At 40.6% G+C, this 15,667-nt stretch overlaps 1 protein-coding gene across 3 annotated transcripts in view; it reads right to left on the reverse strand.

The window, feature by feature from the left end:
- Window positions 1-15,667, reverse strand: part of LOC105933759 (TOX high mobility group box family member 2) — a 115,864-nt gene that overhangs the window by 40,133 nt on the left and 60,064 nt on the right. The window lies entirely within an intron of this gene.

A 15,667-nucleotide genomic window follows, 5' to 3' on the forward strand; every position in this document is an offset into this window, starting at 1 on the left:
AAAAAGCATACTGAGGGTATTCACCAGGGAGTGAAAACCAATTTTGTCAGAGGCAATCTGATGCCAACTCCCTTTTATAATGACTGAAGAAAATTAATCATCACAAATAATATTCCAGTGTCAGCCATTCAAGAGCTTTTTAATAGAATTTTTATTATTCATGTCTCGTGGTACACATCAACTAGTCCGTTCTGCAACATTTCAGAAATCAATTCAATATCATCTTCATGTAGGCTGTCATCTCGCCTGCCAGCGCAGCAATTCATCTTGAAAACAAATACTTTTAGCAAACAAATGGCAAGAAATGCTAGAAGAAAAAAAAGAAAAAAAACTACCCAGCTGCAATGTGCTCACAAGTAGAACCGGTGCTTGAAGACAGGATGAAAAGTCTCATAATGTGCACTATCATTAGGGAGAAAATAATCATCATAATAAAAGAAGAGTATGTTTACTATCATGGGGTGATGTGCTATTTTCTCTTCCCATAACAGTTATTGCTCAGAGCTTGTTTAGAAATATTGTCGGCAACATTTTTTCCCCCCATTATAAAAGATGTGTGCATTTCTTTGACATCTAGGATGTATTGTTGTTGTCACTGGCAGTTATTGTTATAATTCATGACATGCAGATATACGTCAATATAACATAAATTCTACCACGTTGCATTCACTGGTCATCCAACACATCATATATTAAAACAATTAGCCGGAAGTGGTGCTTTTGTTGGCACCAAAGCAACACAACAGCTAGATATTTAAGCTAACAGCAGAGCACATACTGTGGCGCTTCCCTAAATAGTTTAGAGATAATAAATGGTTATTTAACTGATTGACAAAAACTACCAGTGAATTTCACAAATTTTAACTCAAAAACGATTTTAGCTAACACCGAAATGTCCTAAAGATTTTCCTATTTGCCAAAATATTTTTTTTATTTGAACTACTGGTGCCTATACAGAGCGCCCATTGGATTAGGAAGTACACCCACTGACATGTTGCCAGTCAATCACAAGGCAACATGGTAACACACAGAACCAACAACCATGCTAACACACAATCACCACTACGTGCAAATTTAGAGAAACTAGTTAGCTTAATATACACATCTTTGGACTGTGGAAGGAGGATGGAGTACCCCAATAAAACCCACGCAGGCAAAGGGAAAAACAGGCCCAGTCTGTGTGAGTCTGTGAGTAGAGGTAGGTAGTAACTACATACATCTACACAGTTAGTTTATTTTAATAAGCTTTACTGGCCTTTGTAGGTTTTGCTGCACCATATGTTTTACACTCTTTGAGTAATATTTTGAATTTAAGCTCCTCTTATATGACTAGAATTTCTGCCGACTACTCACCTCAACTTACTTCACTCAATTGAGAACAAGGATTTTTAAGGCAAAAAAAAAATAAATAAATGCACCAGATACAGACACAGATTATGATTTATGTTGATATGAGAGTCTTTGTTTGTAACACAAGCTTTATTGATCTAATGTTATTTTCTATTTGCTGTCCCATATGAAGGTCGAGTTAATAAACAACTATAACAGTGTTGTAACTGGAATTATTTTTGCACTGTCCTAACATATAAACGTTACCTACTGTAAGTATTGCTTTATGTTGTGAAAAAAAATACAATAAGAAATGTGTATTTCTTCTGTCTGAATTTGTTGTGTAGTGGTGTTATTTATCTTTCTGTGCATATTAAACTTGTGGTTAAGTATGTATCGAATGGTGAAAATTGTGCTTAAGCAGAGGTGTTTACACCCTTGATCTCTCTGCATCTTCAGTATAGTGCATCTATTGTATGCAATACAGGAGAAAAACGAGTGTCAAACACATCCTGGACCAGAGAGAGGTCTATTCTCTAAGATCAAATCTAACTATTTTGCATGTAACAGGACTTAAATACTGTCGAAGGCTATTTTATGACCATGCCGTCTGTTATTTTCATGTTTATTTTCCCTTTGCAGCTTTTTATGATGCCCTTGGAGATAAGACACATGACAAGGACATCACAAGTTTAACATTTTCCAACATGGATAAATAATTCATAAATATACTGTCTTTCAGGATATGGAGAAGAGGAGATAAAAGAAAGAAAGGGTCAAAAGAAACGCCAAATGTTGATTCAGCCTTCTCTCGCGGTAACCTTCAACCCCCCCACCCCCACCCCTCCGCAGAGGTGAAACTTAAGCAAATCTGTCATTTTCCGTGCACAAGGACCTTTGAGGACTCTACAGAGCAATGCTTCTCTAATTTTCTTCCTTCGACGTTAACATAATAGGAGCAAGCATTGACTGGAGAGATCTAAAGTACAAATTGTTTATCTTCTTTTAGGTAGTTTAAAGATCTGAGATGCTGCTCTGTCATTTATAAACTGATCCTTCTTTCTATAAAAAAAGGGGGAAAAAAATCCAACGAGTGACTAATTTTCAAAAATCCAGGCTGACAAAAAAAACAACAACACATTTTTGATTTATTTTATGTGTAAATGTTTAGAAGTATCAACAATGTCTCTATGATGAAAGTGAAATGTACAACTGCATGACATTTCACAGTTACAGTATTAAAGCACTGAAGCGTCACAAACTGTCAATCCTCTGATATTCACCAGTGCAAAAAACTGAGGCTGCATCAAAGAAGAAGAATGGAAAAAAATGTAAAGAAAATAGAGCCAACTGCAAGCCGTGTTTGGTGGGGGAAAAGTCTGACATTGTGCAAAGTAAAAACCTTTTTCATCCACTTCCAACTAAAGCTTCTGTGACTGAAGCTGATCCACCACCATGACCCCCACAAAGACCCTTCACAGCACAACCTCAGACACTTGCTGGGGTTAATTTTGGTCTTCAGCATATTTCAGCGCTTCTCACACTACAGGGGAATAAGGTTTGTTTCTGTATTTAGATTGTTAGATCGTTGCAACAGAGGTTGAAGTCGTCTGACCAGACATGAACATGGGCGGCTTTTTCTGAAACACAGCCCTCACGGCTTTTATTGGTACCCAGACCACCTAACTTTCAGACACAACAGCATGCAAAAAATATTTTTACCATGCCAAAATACAAATAGCTGTGGTGTTCACAGCGTTTGTCCAGAGACCCTTTTTCTCCATGTTGTCCTTCAGAGCGCCCTTCTAGCAGCAGCAGATTCCACTCAGCATGTCTGTCAGTCTGTATCTAACTTTATAGTTTTGAGTTGCAATGCAACATGGGAACAGGTGAGAAGAAAGCCACTTTGAAGGCCAATTGGAGATGAGAGCTAGTTAAATTAATTTTTAATTTTTGCACATTTTACATTTTGTAGATTTATGTTTTTTCTAGAATATAATATACTTTATTGTCCTCTAGGGGAAATTTGTCATGGACTCAAGGGTAGTCCATAGTAGTATCTGCCCTTATAGACAATAAATACACATAAAATACGTATAACAGCAGAAGACGTCCACTTGGGCTACGTACACACTCATGACTGACATTAACTAGAAGGAAAACCTTTACCATTTTAGGTCAGTTAAGTTTGTCAAATGTATTTTTATTTACAAAATGCTTGAAACAGAATGAAACAGGAGCTTTATTTAGAGAATTGACTATTGCTTTCCTCAATTTTAGAAGGTTTAGAAGAGTATTGTGTCTTTAAACCATTTGGCAAAGCCCAGATGAAGATGTCATAGATTTATCAGCCCAATCTGGGTGAGCTCAGGTGCTCCCAGGCCTGAAAGGATATCCAGTGAGTTCTGGCTCTACTGGCATTGGTAGGTGTGTGGATCTCCCATCTCTAACACTGCTGGGAAGGAGCAAAAACTCTCCTTCCAGCTTCCCCTGATAACCAAATTTTGCAACCTCACTGTAAGCATATGAAATATGGCCATAGTAGTCGATTGTATCTGAGATAATGCTCTTTCTGGCTAGATTAATATACTATGGGAGTCAGAACCCTTTTGGTTCACCTCTTTTGTCAACACAACAAAAGACCTGCATTACTGCAGACAGGGCCATCTCCTCTTCCATCCTACTCTCACTTGAGAACAAGACCCCAAGATCTTTAAACTCGTCCGTCTAAGGCAGGCACTGAACATCCCACCAGGAGGAAGCACCCCACCCTTTTCCTATTGGGAATAATGGTTTCAGACATACACCACTCTCATCTAGGTTGCTTCACACTTTGCTTCAATGCATGCTGAAATTCATGGCCTAGAGATACAAACAGAACCAGATGAAAAAAAAAGCCTTGATGAGACTCTGATGCACCCAAACCGGACACACTCCTCTCTACAACCATGCCTTGATATCCTGCCCAGGGACACTAAACGCTGGATTCTGTGATAAGGGGCAGGCCTGGTGGAGTCCATGCCGCTCTGGGAATGAGCTTGACTCTGTGTTGAGAGTTGTTTTGTCTGTAAAAGGATCAGATAGCCCTAAAAAGCATCCATAGTACCCCAGACACCTATAGCACCACTGTACAAAATACTTCAACTGGTCCAGTCACAAGCTTTCTCCTGATCCACACACATAAGGACAACCAGACCAATTGACCGTTGAGCAACTCTGTGACAGAGCAATAAGAAAATCCCTTAAATTGTCCCCACTGGCTTTGCTACAAATGCGTTTGTAATTAAAAGTCTGTGAAAACAAATATGGAACCACTGTGTCAAGGTATACAGAGTAATTAGGTTACCATTTAGTAGAAGCACATATATAAGAGTACTGTAATTTTATGTTTTGAGACATTAATTGCTGAGTAGATGGAATGAAGTCATTAGCTTTCCAACGGAGCCCTTTGTGGCCCATTAGGTGTTTAGTAGAAGATAACTCATCAGGGAACAATAATAGGTTTGACAAAGATAGCAGGATGAAAACCATGAACACAAGCTCCTCTTTCCAAAATCCCCAAAAGGTTTCCATCGTGTCAAGAAAACATGCAACTTGAATGAGTTTACAGTGTCCTATGGAAAGTCATTCTGCCATATGCTTCTCTTAAACAAAACGACAGAGCAACAAACAACAGCTGGTCATGCATACATAAAAGTTTTCACGTCCACTCTGTGCGCTACGCATAGACGGATGGATGGCGACTGTGACTCTTTTAAACATCTCGCGGAGAATTTCCAAATTCACCTTCAAAGAGGAGTCTCACAGGGGAGAGAAAGGGCAGAAATCAAACCCGCCATCAATAGGTGTCTCAGCTGAGGGCTTGCCGAACAACTGACCATTACAGCGATGAGCTGCTGGTTCCACAGAGGCTATCTGACCTGACTTTGAAATGACAGGGAATTCGATTTGGATGATGTATCAAGAAAGGCTGACAGTTTAGCACAACAGAGGGAGAACGAAATGGCAGAACGGACAAGGCAGGCTGACAGAAAGACAGAACTGGGATAAGTGAAGTGTGTGTGGAGGGGTTGGGACGGAGGAGGAGGAGGGGTGGGGGCATTTTCAGCACGTCCAATAGCAAGTCAGGGTCATAGGTAACGTCCGTCAGTAAAGGACAGGTAGACTATGCCGGGCTCTGACCAATAGCGGAGGAATGAGCTAACCTATTCGCTGCTCCCCCATGCGCTGGTAATTCTCTCAAATGTCACATCAGAATGGATCTCATTTAGGTGGGTAAAAAGGACCTGACTCTCCATTGCAGATGTGGGTGGACCTGCGCTGGATTGGACGTGAACTCTAAAAACACGGCTACAAAGGTAGTGCTTTGAAAAGGCGTGAAAGAGGGGCAGGTTTATGTCAGGGCGGTTTAACTCGGTTATAGATGAAAGATAAGCTGTTAAAAAAAAAAAAAAATCAAACCATTTACTTTGGAGAGAAAATAAAGTTTTTCGGTTCTGGTCCAATACCTAATTTCTGTTTTCAAGCACATGGTGTAATACTGTGCTCTTAGCCTTATGTCCTATTCTCAATCATTAGAGAGAATTGACTGAATATAGAAAATATGTTGTCTCATAGTCACCCATCCACCCCCGAGGGAACATGGAAGCCCCGGTAATCACATATGGCACAATAGCTTGCCCATAATCCCCTTTATTTTTATTTTCATGATGTCACTCTCTTTAAGCCCCTTGCTTTATGAGTTGCAAACGGAAAGGAGTGGGGGCTGAGGAGAGGCGGAGCTGTAAGGGGAGGTGGGGGTGGTGGTGGTGGTGGGGGGGTTGAAAACAAATGATGTGGATCCCTCATTGTTCTTTCTCTATGCCCTCATTCCAGTCAGGGCAATAAGAGAACATTGTGATTTACTGTCAGTGAAGCGCAAGAGTGCATCAGAGAGAATCCACTGCGGCAGGGGCCATTAAAATAGATTTAACTTCCCACAGTATTAGGCCAGATGTCTGCACTTCTATTATATTTCAATCAGCCGTGACCTTGGTCTCCACATGATGAGAAATATCACCAGGAGAGAGGGTAAGAGAGAATGAAAATATATGCAAAAAAAAAACCAATAGAAATATCAAACTACTTAGTCCCACTAAATCCCTGAGCTGCAGCATGCTGCATATACAGAGAGGGGGAGAGAGAGAGAGAGAGAGAGAGAGAGAGAGAGAGAGAGAGAGAAAGAGAGAAAGAGAAGAGAGGGAACCAGGACCAAAATAGTGTCAAGGTTTCAAGTTCTCTCAAAGTATATGAATCACTAAATGCATTTCTGCTGCTGTTTTTGGAGGTGGTGCCGTTCTGAATTTGAGGACGAACCAAGGGATAGCTCATGATGCCCATGATGCCCGTTCAATTTGAGCTTGAACAACTGTGAAGAGAAGATTGGGCAAAGACGTCTGGAGACGTGCAGAGCTTGTATAGGCACACCCCAAAAGACTTCCTGCTGCAGTTGTGGGTGAAGCTTGGTGAACGCAGGGTACTGATGAAGAGCGGCTGACCTCCTATGCATGCCACACTTTTAAATTTTTTCTATCTGCACACACACACATGCAAGCACACAAAACATTTACCATTTTCCTTCCATTTGAGAATTTACTATCGGTTGATCTATCACTTCAAATCTCCATAGAGGACATTTGAGTATGTGGTTGTAGTGTGACAAAATGTTAAAAAGGGTGAAGTGGTATTAATATTTTTGCAAGCCACTCTATGAGTATGCTCACATTTAAAGAACAAAGGAAGTGTTGACTTCTTATGTAATCACAGATTACCACGCTTCTTTTATGCTCCTAATACCATTCAGTTCGGAGTGAACGTTTATATGATTTCTATAAAATCCTTCCTCTCTGGCCACAGTCCATTTATTTCAACTCTGTAAAAGCAAAGTAGAGGTCACTGCTCGTTGCACTTCAGAGACCGATGATAATTGGACTTATTGGCTGACATGGACTGACCTAAAAAAAAAAAAAAAAAAAAAAAAAGAACCACCACTGGTTATGACTGCAGCTCACAATCCTCCCACCCTTAGCATTGGTGTAGATGTTGCTCATGTGTTCCTTTGATGTTTTTCCAGCGCAGTTTTCACATATTGATGCACCACTGCTGGTTTAAGAGCCGAAATAGTTTTTCAGTTTGATTTTATGAGATCGAGTTTGTGCAAATTCTGATTTTTTTTTATTTAAAAAAAAAAAAAGCCAAATACACTACATACGAGTTGCATCTCTTCTTCATTTTGACGACCTTGCCGATGGGTCTGTGGAGCCTCAAAGAAGCAACAAGATGTGTGTTGCCGTTTTTATATACCCCCGATTTTTTATTTTTCTTCCATTTTCTCAAACATTTTTTTGGTGTGGTGGGGTTGGGGGGGGGGGTGTAGGTTACAGCTAGGGAAGGCAAGCATAGAGAAGACTTTCACTGAGGTATATGGAGGGGTTCAGAGAGGGAGAGCCAGTTTTGTGAAGTGAGGAGAATGCAGCAGTTGTGCTGGTGGGGGTATAACATTGCACCGTGACTCACTATTAAGTAATGGTGCTTTTTCACATCAGTATCGCCCACACTGGGTGCCGGGGTGAACAGAGGTGTTTCTGACTCAGAGAGTTATAGAAAAAAACATAAAGGTAGGGAAAAAGAGAGTGAAGGTGGGATAGTCCTACAGGAAAAGTAACACCTGTCTCATGTGTAATGTTGCCTGAAAGAGAAAAACAACAAATAGCCGAATTAGTTTAGCAGCTGGACAAAATAGTCCAAAGTTGGATGAAAGCATATAAATGGTAATCTCTCATTTTAAATGGGGGTTATATGCCAAGTTATTTCCGCTACACAACTTGACACACCAGATGGTTTCTAAGGCGGTGCCAAAGGAGATAGTTCTTCAAAAGAGTAATTGGCAGGTGGCTGAAGGAGCCATCGGCTCATTTTTGTAATTCATTTACCTAATAAGAAAAACATACTGAGAAGGAAAAAAAAACTAAAAGTATGTTCAAATCTTCTGAAATCTTACAAACATATGATTTACCGTTTGTGTTTTATCTCTGTCTTCTTATACATAATTTGGAGGTAGATTGTTAGCTACTCTTTAAAGCAGAATTGACGTAATTGACATACTTCCCAACACATTTTTAATGTATGTTCCATCTCTCCTGAAAGCTTCCTGTTCTTTCTTTAAAACTGCCTATCAGTCAAATATGTTCTTTAGATAAGTTGGATAAAATGCATATGTTACAAAAAGGCAGTAAAGCATGTAAAATATGTAAGGAATGGGGAAGGAAGGAATTGTTTTTGTTAAAGGTAAATGGAGAGATGCAGGCTCATTTGATGTCCTCAGAGCAAAAACACATCTGAAAACATTGTGTTTTAGCTTTTAGTTTTTATAATGTTGACACTGTCTGGAGACCACGACCTAAAAACAAATTTGACCTCTTATCTTTGCATAAGGGATCAAACATTAAATCTAACAAACTCTTGCCTTACAAAAAAGAAACAACACAGATAAATAAATCACAGAGGAATGAAGCCAAAATTGACCAATCAGTTTCTAGAGCTAATATGTGATGAATACATTTTCTTGAGTCCAAATAACACAATTACCTTGCTGGGTTAGTTAAGCACTTAAAATACAGTGAGACTGTACTTGAAGATGAAAACTTTTAAGAGGAAGAAGAAAAGCGCTAAGAACATTTTCATTTGTTTGCTTTGAGTTTGTCTGTGCTTGCAGCAAGGCTTCCTTCAAGTCCTTCCTACATTTAATAGTTTATCTGTAAACAATCATCTCCAAAATCATACGCCTCATGGAAGAAAGGAAAGTAGATTTAAATGTCAAAATGTTCCCTCTAAAAAATCTACAAGAAAAAAAAAAAGCTAAAACGACAGAATATGCTGCAAGTCGGCCTCCAGTTTGGTTCAATTTGAAATAGGTTTTATGAGCACCGAGAAATTAACTTGTCAAAAGGAGCATAAAATGTCTCAGTTAAGGGATGCTACAGCCAGACTTAAGTATATTATGATAGAGGAGACAAGGTAGCATGAAATGGAACAAAAATTAGACTTGGTTTGGAAAAAAGCTATAAATAATATCTGAAAAATGAGGCATAGCTACATCTGTATTCAATCCCTGCTACTCTAAAAATAATTACTGAGCAGTTGGTGCACTTCCAGAAGTCAAGTTTGGGGCAAGTTGTGACTGTCTCACGAAGCACTGTTCAATCCACCATTTAAAACAAGCTGTAAAGAGTATGAAACAACTGTGTGCCTACTGAGACATGGTGGTCTATCTAACCTGACATGCCTGGAAAAGAGAGCAATAATCAGATGAGCTGCCCCAAGGTCATGGTAACACTGGGGGAGCTACAGAAATCCACAGCTCAGGTGGGAAAATCTGTTGTCACCAAACTGGTCGTGAACTTTACAACAATGGCCTTCACAAAAGAGTAACAAAGGGAAAGTTGTTGTCAGAAGACAGCCATAAGAAGTCCTATTTGCAGTTTTTCATAAGCCATGTGCATAGGGGACACAGCAAACATAAAGAAGAAAGTAGTTTTGTCAGACGAGACAACATTGTAATTCTCTGGCCTACATGGAGAGTTGCTATGTGTAGTAGAAAACATCACCCTGAAGACACACTTCACATCATCATGTGGTGATGGTTTCCTTCAGCAGGGCCAGAGAAGCTGGACAGTGCAAGTATAAAGACGGATGGAGAGTAAAGGGGAATGTTGAGAGGAAACCTGCGATGGTCTCAACACACGGGGAGCGTCTAACGACAGCGACAGATGGCTGTCATCGCCGCCGCAGTGAAAACCAACACACGGGATGGGATAGAAATTTGATTGGTAAGGAAATTGGAGGGATTTTTTTAAAGCAGTCCGTGACAGACGAGGATAAAGAGTCAGAAAATTTGGCTGGAATCAACTGAAATCTAGCTTTTCCCATACGGCTGCCTTTTTATGTGTGTCTCCATAATCACTGCGTGAGGTGTCATACAGTATGGGAAAGTCGGGCACTGCTAAAATTATGCTTTCTTCCATGATGAAAGTGGCTGAGGACTGCAGTGTGTAGCATACTCTCCTCTCATTGGTTAGTCAACGAACCCCCCACCGATTGGCTGCATTGCCATGCGACAGCGGCAAATGTCGAAAACTTTTAAACTTGTAAAGTTTACGTCTTCGTGCAGAAGCTCAAAATTTCGCATGCACGAATTTCGCCGGTGGCTAGGCTGGAGGAGGGCGAGTGATTGTCGCCTGATCGCTCAAGTTCCATAGGAAATAAATGGAGAGGGAGGGAAATTTTCAAGTGTTGAGCCCATTAGAGGTTGCAGAAGACTTGAGACCGGGATGGAGGTTCATCTTCCAGCAGGAGAACGACCCTAAACATACAACCAGAGCTATGATGGAGTGGTTTAGTTTAATGTGTTACGGCCAAGTCGAAATCAACACCTAAATACAACGAAATGCTGAAAAGTTCAATGGTATGTTCACTCGCAAAGCTCTGCACAGTGTAACAAGAGAACAAAAAGAGACATTAGCACACCGACTGGTTGTCTTTTTTTCCTTCAACATCCCACTCTAACCACCTCCCCTTAATCCAAATCTTCTCTTCTTGTCTAAACCTATTGTACGCCTATGAATACACATGGAGAGGCATCCATGTGGACTAATTAAACTGCAGAGTGAGCGGAGAGGCCAGCCAAAAGATTAAAAAATATACATTGAGCAACACGTCTGCATAACCAGTCAAACTGATCGAGCCTGATATGAATGCCAATGAAGGGCACTCATTGCCCATTAAGCAAAATTAGAATTTGTGTTGGCGTGGTTGGAGGAAAACCAATCTTCCTCATGGAGCTATAACAGTCTTGCAGAAACATAAACGGCAGTCCGCCTTATTTCACATTTATCCGCGTGACGGGCTGATAATGAGTAAACTGCCAGTTTCACTTGCTTATTTAGTCTGAATAAATGTTCACGAATTCCAATCAGGTAAGTGTTTATATGTTGCGTTCGGCTATGATTGATGAGTCTGTCACACTCTGTCCTTTGTAGTTGATGATGAGTTGATACTTAAAGCACCTTTACAATACTGGAAAAATATATTCTGATTAAAAAGTGATTTCCTGGTAATGATGACCCCTATTAATCGAATCAAATCTGCGGCTCGTCTGTTTGAGAGATTTACGATTCTGTAAGGCTTATTTCCATTCCATCAGGGTAGATGAGGCATTTAATAATCTTTATTTCAACAAACTGTCCCCTTCATAGCTTTGTGTGTGGGCGACACAAACAAATCTGGTCAAAGAGATATCCCACACATTTGCTTATATTTTGAAACTCGAACAGATGAACCAAATGTAAGACAATGTTGTCATCAAACTGCCCCGCAGCTCCATATGTGCAGTTTGCATGCATGTTTTCTACAGAAAACTTGCAATGTTTCAGGCAATGAAAACCTCTTGTTTGAATGGACAGACTGCATTCAAGCAAACAGCGGACAGCCCCTTTTAAAGCTGTTTCTGATTAGCGGTTTTCTCTTTCTTAAAAGCCCAGAGATGTTATGTGTAATGTAATCTTCTGGCTGTGTCAGGCTGCTACCTCAGTGCATTCGCTGCAGAAGACCCCAGACATGCAAACAAAGGAGTCTCTGTTCTGGCTACATGCATCGTTTTCACAGGCACACATCATGTACAGGCTCGGCTAGGCATCTGACCACACTGTTAAAATGTGCAATAAAGCATATGGCCTCTCTCTTTCAAAATATGCTTAACCTGTGCAGCAGTCCAGTAAATGTGAGCATTGCCCTACGAACTAAAGGGATAAAGGTCTCACTACAGTGCTCGTCATGCGGAGGAGACAAAAAAAAAGAAAATAATTTAGTGGATCCTGTATCTTCGTCATGAACCACTGCACATTTATTTTTGTAATCGAAAAAAAAAAAAAAAACGTTTATAGATGAAGCATAAAGGAAATGCACATACTGAATGCATGAACAGTCTTTGAACATAGTGCTTGGTCAACCATTAAGATCATTCTGTGGGTTAATCAGTGTAAATAATTGTCGTCCACATAATTTACACCAGAGGACTTGCTTAATCACAAAACAAACAACAATACATTATTTATATAGCCACTAAAGCATCATGACTTTAAAATAATTAATACAGTCCCTATTCCACCCCAGAAGTATGAAAAGAGGGAGTAGGGATCAATGAAGTAGCCAAAAAGCTCCCCTGTGGCGAAGCACCAAAAGCGGATGAAACCGTCCTGACTGCTGAAAGCTTTGGACGATGTGTCGGGTTGACACACCCCTTTAAAATGGGAAAGAGCACCTGCGGAGTGGCAGGTGCTGGCCATGGTTCCAAATTTGAAAGAGAGATACTGGAGAGAAAGAAGAATACTAGTGATTTACCACACTTGTATTTTGCAATTATATACAAAATCTCAAGATGTAGCTGTGGGGACTAAGGCGTCTGGTTTAGGAAACTCATGGCTTCATCTTTGCTTTTTGCAAACATGTGGTTTTTGCTTGTTTTTTGACAAAGCGGCCCGGATGAGGTGCTTCTTTCTGCTCTCTATCTCAGGCGAAGAAAATAAAGTATCCTTGTATCTTGCTGTTGGATGAAGTGTAAGATGGATAGATGACTCTACCCCGAGCTTCCCTGTGAGAACATGGATGGGCCAAAAATTTCACACCTTTTCCTTTCTGGCTCCGCTGCCTCTTTACTCCTTCAGATCAAAACGAGGTCAGCTAAGTTTGGACCTCTGATCGGTATGCCTTCTTCATGCCTCCCTTTCAAGGTACCAATGGGAGGAAATCCCTGGGAAGACCCAGAACTTAGAAAAGGGACTGCATCTTCACTTGCTACTGAACACCTTGGGAACCCCCAGAATGAGCTGGAGCGAGTCGCTTGGCAGAGGGACGTCTGGGGTTCCCTTGTGAAACCTCTTACCTCCGTTTATTTTGTCTGAAAATGGCTGAAGCGTTTCTCTAAAGCTGAGCATCAAAACACATTAAGTTATTCACAAAGTAAATGAAAATCCGAAAATGAAAAGAAATGGAGCAGCATAAGGTTTTGTTCCAATGTGTGTGCAAAGTCTGTTCCACTATAAAATCTGAGATAAAAGGCGCTCTGTTAAAGTACAGAGAAGGCCAACAATGAACTCTGTGTGTTTCGCAGGTTTCTCCGCGACTTGTGTGTAAGCTCCTATTTGACAGCGCTGACAGAGCATCAACTGCAGCTGGCATGTTTTGAAAAGCCCAAATTGCCTTATCCACTAAGAAGGTATTTGTTGACACAACACTGCAAACCTGGAGTGGGCGCCGGTGATTGACGCCTGACCGCAGCGCCAGCAAAACTACAAAGCTGGACATTTATCCCAATTAGCACGCACACGTACACACGAGCAGTGACATAATTGGGGCAGAGCAGGAAATGTGGCAAACAACGACGGTCTTCACGGCCTTGTGATGTGAGCTGCAAGCAGACAATAACCTGCTAAAGCTCCCCACTTGACTCTTCATTATAGTCCCTGAATCCCAACATCAAAGGAAATATACAATCTTATAGGCTGAAAGCGCACGTTTCCATATGTGCGTGTTTATTGGACGTTTCTTTTGATTGTGCACTCGTGTGTGTGTTAGCTGGTGGAAGTTTACGAGTGTTTACGTGTTTGCGGCGAGGTCCGCATCCATATGCTTTCTGTGCCTCAGATTTTTTTTTTTTTTTTTGCAGGGTCTAATTTAAATTTTACATCATGTGAGTAAGCACATTTTTGTACAGTGAGGACATTTTGGCTGCTTCTAACATCTTCAAAGGGTTGTTTGACAGCACATTTTGAGTCAGGGTTATAATAAAATTCCCTTTAATGGGCCAGTAACACCAACTTAAAGAAAAAAAAAGGAGAAAAAGAAGGGTGGAGGGTTTTTCAAGTAAGAGCTGCTTGCAGGAAGTTTTTATTTCTCCTTATTTAATCTCTTCCTCAAAAACAGTGGTGTAGTGGTGAACCATAGTCAGAAAACCCTATTAACTTTTGGTGTAAATCACACAGCACTTCTTTTTTATTTCCAAAACAGTTCCCTGGCTTTGGAAAAAGGGAATGTGTACAGAAAACTGCTCTTTAGTTGCAGTTGTAATGGATGAGAAGTTTGTAGGAAGATATCTTCAAATCTCAAACCAAAAATCAACACACAAAGAAAAGGTAACAGACTATTTGTTTCTGCGTCAACGAACTCAGCATCTTATGGCAGAATTACAATTTACGACTGTTGGCAGCTACGTTAAGAGTTACGGTGAAGGGATCCATCACTGGGAGTGAAACTGCTCTTTATCTCACAGACCGTGTCACTTCCTATTACTGTAATTGTGTGTTTGTGAGAAACAGATAGTTGGATGCATGCGCCGGCCGTGCTGCCCTTGGGCCCTCGGGCTTTGTCTGCTGCCACTTTGAGTTATTTGGCGAGGCGCTAATTGACACAGAGGCTCCACCTTCATCGTGCTTTGTCAGAACACGAGGGTCGAGCTGCTGGATCAACACATCTTTGAGGTCCAAATTCTGCCATATGTCCTGCCATGTGTTCCCATCTACCAGCTGGGAGCACTCTGTGCTGCGGCTGTGTCTGACTCACTGACCGCGTGTCTGAAACAGGGGCTTCAATAATCTCAGGGTTTGCACAGCTTTAGTCCACACAGCTTTAACGGTTAGTGGGACCTGTGACCCGTACTTTCAGGTTTACTCGAATATTTGATGTTAAGGATATGAGAATGTTCTTTGGACAAAATTGATCAAACATCAAATGTTTTGCGGAGGATAAAGACATGATTGCATATAAGATTGAAATTATTGTCCTAACGATGAGTAGGAAGACGGGCTAACCTGAGGGTAACTTACAGCTTGTTTCTAAGCGGAGTTTTTCATTGAGATTTTATGCCTTCGACCAAAACAAAGTAGTGCATAACTTTCAAGTTAATAAAAGGTACTACATTGTTTATAAAAATATTTACAACATAAAATCAGAAAATTAGTTTCTTCCTGTTAGAGGGCAGTATTCTTCTCCACCATCATTACGTGAATGCTCGGATCGAGGGATTGCTGCAAAGCCATCGACAACTATCCACCGTGACTCTACGCGCTTTCAGGAGTGAACGCTGCTTGTCAAGACTTGATGCAATCTGCTGCGGCTCCTTAGATAGGAATCTTTTTGACCAATCTGTCAGGATGATTTGATTGAATTTGGCTTTAAAAAGTGCCTTGAGATGACAATGTGTTGTGAATTGTCACTATACTAGTAAAATTTAATCCAATTGAATTGA

This window comes from Fundulus heteroclitus, chromosome 1 (genome assembly GCF_011125445.2).
Source record: "Fundulus heteroclitus isolate FHET01 chromosome 1, MU-UCD_Fhet_4.1, whole genome shotgun sequence".
Taxonomy (NCBI): domain Eukaryota; kingdom Metazoa; phylum Chordata; class Actinopteri; order Cyprinodontiformes; family Fundulidae; genus Fundulus; species Fundulus heteroclitus.